Source organism: Oncorhynchus mykiss, chromosome 17 (assembly GCF_013265735.2).
Source record: "Oncorhynchus mykiss isolate Arlee chromosome 17, USDA_OmykA_1.1, whole genome shotgun sequence".
Taxonomy (NCBI): Eukaryota; Metazoa; Chordata; class Actinopteri; order Salmoniformes; family Salmonidae; genus Oncorhynchus; species Oncorhynchus mykiss.
In genome coordinates, this window is record NC_048581.1 from 23,218,245 (window position 1) to 23,223,543 (window position 5,299).

General features: G+C 38.1%; 1 protein-coding gene across 4 annotated transcripts in view; it reads left to right on the plus strand.

The window, feature by feature from the left end:
* LOC110493471 (cytosolic purine 5'-nucleotidase) overlaps positions 1-3,089 on the plus strand; it is a 32,254-nt gene extending 29,165 nt beyond the window's left edge. For all 4 annotated transcript variants that reach the window (XM_021567765.2, XM_036949426.1, XM_036949427.1 and 1 more), the window contains one exon: positions 1-3,089. This exon is cut by the window's left edge and continues 810 nt beyond it. The gene's annotated coding sequence lies outside the window, so the exon portion shown is untranslated.
* Positions 3,090-5,299: the final 2,210 nt, after the last annotated feature.

A 5,299-nucleotide genomic window follows, 5' to 3' on the forward strand; every position in this document is an offset into this window, starting at 1 on the left:
CATGAATACACACAAGAATCAAATATTACGAACACTAGTTTTCTCTGTACTGACCTTAGTGTCTGGTCATAGAGAATAATTCCCTATGTGTGTTTACATAGTCTACCATAATGCAGGCACCATACTGTAGTTTGAATGTGAAGCACTAAGATGGAATAGCCTTTGCCAAACAGTATGTACAGTACTGTATATAAACTCTATATACTGTTTTGCTGATCTCCTTTTGAAATGAAAGTGTTCTAGCCTTGTGGTTCTGGTGTTGATGTGCATCGAGCAGCACGGCAATCCAAAAACATGGTCCAAAAAATGTATTTCTCGCTGGTTGTTATTTTGGTCTTTTTTTTTTGCAGTATAATTCCTCCCGTCGTGACCCTGCATAACACAGCTGTGTGTGTGTGTGTGTGTGTCCGGCCCTTGGCCAATCAAAAGTCGAGTTTGTGTCGTCCTGAGCGACTGTAACCAAGGCATCCGTAATTGTACTAAAGAACAGTGTGGTGTAAGTTTTGGGTTACACAAAGCACAAGTCTGATTGTGGGTAACTGATTGTCAATATTAGCTCGATATGACATGAAACCTGCTGTCTATTTAAAGTATGGTGCACATAATGTAATCTGTGATTCTGTGTGGTTCATTTCAACTGACGTTTTGAAATGCATGAAATGTTGTTTCTAGGCAACCGTGCCTACAGGGTAACGATTATGCTGCCTCTGTACAGATGGGGTCTATGGCAACAGTGGACGGTCACATAGGCCTAATGCTATTGAGAGGCTGTGACCCAGTATTACTGTTCTCATACATGATACTGTAAAAAGCAAGACATTCATCATGCAAAATACCATGACATTTTGTTTTGTTCTCCTGTAGGATGATATGAGATATCGAAACCTGCACCATTGTTACACTATGTGCAACTAACATGCAGTAGTAGTTTTACCTTTTTACTCGGCTTGGAGTTGTTCGTTAGGTGTTCTCTTGATTATTACATTGTAACAGTTGTATTTTTCATTGCATAGAACTGCTTTAGTTAGAACTGTCATTCACCCCGACCTAACCAAACCCTCATATTCCATGTGTGATAATATGGTCGGGTGTTTCCTAGTAATTCTTTGCAGTTAACATAGAGAGTACAGTATGTTATAGGAACAGACCTGGGTTCAAATACTATTTAAAATGTTTCAGCAACTTTAGCCTGCTTGGAGCACCAGGTGGGCAGAGTTTAACATTTGTGAACATTTTTCTGGTTCCATTGCTCCAGGCAAGCTCAGTCAAGCGCCAATAAAGTATATGGAATGATTTTGAGTCGTATTTGAACCCAGGTCTACAGTAGGCCTTGATATTGAAAAAGGAAATCCAGGTTAGCCTGGGGTGCTGTGACGTGTGACACTGTGTAGGCCTTGAGAATGCACGGGCACCAGACAAGGAACCAACGCCTCGGCGAGAGGGCGTTTGGGTCTGACCGCCCCCAGAGAGGTTAAGGTGGGCCTGGGAAAAGGACAAGGGGTGCCCTGGTGGGAATAGCTTGTAGACTCACCCTAGCAGGAAGATGTATAAAGGACTATAGCTACAGTATTCTGGAGTTTGTTGGATCACTTAGGGGTAAAAAAAACAAAACACTGAATGATGCAAAGAAGCACCTGATATTTCCCACCAGGGTTGCATTTGCCGTCTCCAAACATGAGCAAACCTTTTAATTTCAAAATGGAAATCGCAATTGTTGATTAGGCCCACAATTCCACAGATTTTTTTTTTTTCTGGAAAAGATTACCGATTTGCTTAATATTAAACTTTCCTGTTTAGCAACGGAAATGCTTAACATTTTCAGTTGTGTCCTAATGAACATGGCCCAGATGGTATGCAGTGCGGAGGGCAAGAAAACTGCATATGTGTATGCTATGTAAAACATGCGCATCGCTTTATTTCTAAGGCATGTAGTTGTGTAGCTAGAGGCTTCGATTGGCCTGTTGATTTGAGCTGACGAAGGGAAGACCAATAGCAGGTCTCTGTTTGTAACCTGGTGTTGTTTGCCGAGGCAATTTGTAAAAAAGGGGAATGTGGGTTCAGCTGGGGATCTTTAAAACATTCTACTCTTACTAAAATTGTTACAGAGCAACTATATAGTAGTTCAATATTTTATTACTCTCTGGAAAAAAAAGTATATTTTTAAGTATTGATTTAACTGGAAATACAACAGAAACACCTGAGGCAGCTGTATTCTTCACCTGGTTGGTTAGTCGTTGTTTTGGTCTCTTTACTGAAGAATTCATAATAAAGCTTGGTCGTTGGGAGGGAAATTTGAAGTCCTTTTCTGTCAAAACACTTTACAATACATTTATTTTCTATGCAATGGCGCAGTACAGTGCATTATACGTGTAAAGTAACTTACTAAAAGGCTGGCCAGTGTAAGCAAATGGCTTACGTCAAAGTTTGATAACTGTAGGGCTACAACTGATATGTGGAACGAAAAGAAAACATGTCCGTCTGGCCACACAAGTTCTAGAAGGTCATCTGTGTGGTAACAATTGTACACTTAATAATAATAATAATAATAATAGTAATAATAGCCTTGCAGACCGGTATGCTGAACAATAGGCGATGTTGAAGAGCATGTATTTACCTTGCATCAGAAATGGCACCTTTTTCAACAACACCTTGGTTTTACTGTTTGTATTTGTTTTTTCTAACCAGTGTTTTCAGATTCTTAGTTTACAACATTGAATATAATATATGCATTTACATGTGGAAGAAATGTTCCTTCAATTCTTTATTTTTCTTTTTTTTGGTGCATTTTGTCTGGTTTCAGACACAGTTAAAAAAAAAAAAACAATCACAGCTTCAGTGAGTATGTCTGAGCGAGCTAAACATGCCGGACAGGTTAATGCCACCATCCATTTATACAATTTTTCCATTTATACAAAATGTCAACAATTGCAGACCGAGCGTGACAACTATTCACGCATTCGCTTATTTTGTTTCGTGCATTTTCTTGGATGTTCCTCAGAGCGTTTTGTTTCCAGAATTATTATATAATGTGTCCATTGGGGAAACGACATTTATATGTACAATAAAAGCTAATTTTCCATAATAAGTCACTGGGTCTCCTGTTGCTTCTTGTTCTTCTTGCAAAACTATAGTTTTCAAATGTTTAAGTCAAACAAGTATTTGATTGTATGCAAGTATAATTCTTATAATCATACATAAAAATTCTTGCACACAGAAATGACTTAATATATCCAGTAATGTGTTAAAGTGAATGTACTACTATTAATTGTGAATGAAAATATATTGCTTGCATAGCTTTTTATATCTAATGAACTTCAGGGCCTAGAATTCTCCTCTCCCATCCCTCTGGTGACAAAACATCATACAAATGGCGGGGAATTACATTTGTCATTTCACCTCGCCCTCACAGTTTAAAAGGGTTGACATTTGGGTGTCCAAAAGGCAACTCAAAACATGATTCAAGAATAGAAGTCCTGTCAAAGTTGGAAGATATAAACGTCCCAGATTTTACAATTATATTTAACTACACAATCAAACATATCCAATCTTTTTTTTGTTCCTGAGCAAGCACCAAATCCCCATTCATGTTTCACTATGTAATAACATTTAAAAACTGATGGCATTTCTATTACATACTGTGAGTACATTGAGACTTACTACAACACAAACATCTGTGTGGTTACAGTTAACAGATGTACTTAGGCTACACAACGGGAAATGTATACAGTATAGTGGAAAAAAGTCATGAATACATGTAAATGTCCTAATGCTTTGATCCGAGGGTTAAATGTCCACAACCCCGTCAATGCGTTTGGCAGATCCGTGTACGCTAACATGCAAGGTCAAGGGGTAATATTTCAGCAGCATCAGCTGCATTTTTTTGGACTCAGCAACTTTTGCTTATAATGCAGCAATGCTCTGCAGCAATGGTTTTTAACACAAATCAAGAATAGCAGGTCAATTAAAACATGGAAATATTTGAAACAGACTTGGGATGACTTTTTTTTTCAAAGGCATTTTGAGTATTTTTTTGGGAAACGGTTACGTTTTTCCAGCCTTCAATACTTTTCAGGAAGATAAAACAAGACAAACCAGCGACTGAAAATGTCATTTTAACAGAAGGGTAAATCATCTTTGCAATAGATCATTCTGTCCTTGAAATTGACTCCGTTCAATGTTCTGAACTGCCTCTCTTTAATCTGAGCACCTTTGTGTTGAGGGGAAAAATAACATATTCCATCACTAACACTCTTTCTGTTAATAATTCACTTTTTATTGTACCACCAACACCAACCAGAGCAGAATATGGGAATGCTTTTGCTGTGTTGAGTATCAAACATGTGGACAGGCACATATACATAGCAGCATGAGGATAAACGTGGTCCGATATGACTCATATAATGATAGAATGGAGTGAAGTATTTTTCAGCGGATCTAAAAGTGTCTTGACAAATACTGTAGTCGTTCATTGGTGATGTGTGTCTTATCTTTAGAGTGGAGAAAGTCCCCAGAGAAAGAGGGGGAAGAGAGAGAGAGCAATAGAAAGTGAGAGGGATCTCTTTTTTCAGGTGTTTCTTTTCCTGTGAATGTTCAAGAAGCAGGGGTAAAGACCACATGGGTCAAGATATAGGTCACAACCAGGCTCAAAAAAACAACACAAGACTACGTTGGATAGTCATATATGTTATTTTCAAAATTCTGACATGAACATGTGAAAAACCCTCATCTGCACGTGAAGGACTTTTATTTTGAAGGAGATACCTCTTTTTTTCTCGTATAAGTGTATTAAATACAGCAGTGATCAAAGTATAGATGGTAAAGTACAAATACAGTCTTGTTATATCATCATCATCGTCACTTATCTCTGGAATGATTGTCCTTGCAGAGCAGAGTTCACCTGATGCATAGGAACACTCACAAGTAAAACAACAAAAACAACAATATCTGGTCAGTGTTATTAATCTGGTCATTTTAAAACGGAAGCCCCTTGGTGTATGTGGGAAGGTTGCCAACCCCATGTGTTTTTTAAAAAGTTGTTTATGCTCACAGTAAATTGGGAATACTGTGACACGAAGAGAAATGGCGACCACCAGTGGTCAAAAGTTACAATTGCATGCCCATAGTATTTGGAGCTACATTCTGCAATGAATATCTTTGCTTTAGCGAGCAGGTATTACAACTGTCTAGGATGACTACAAACTGCGTCAACATGCTTTACGTTAAGATGCTGCGTCTACAGGGATTTAGGATAGGAGTGTTATTTTTGGACTTCTACTTTAAGTTCAGCTTTGATTCATAT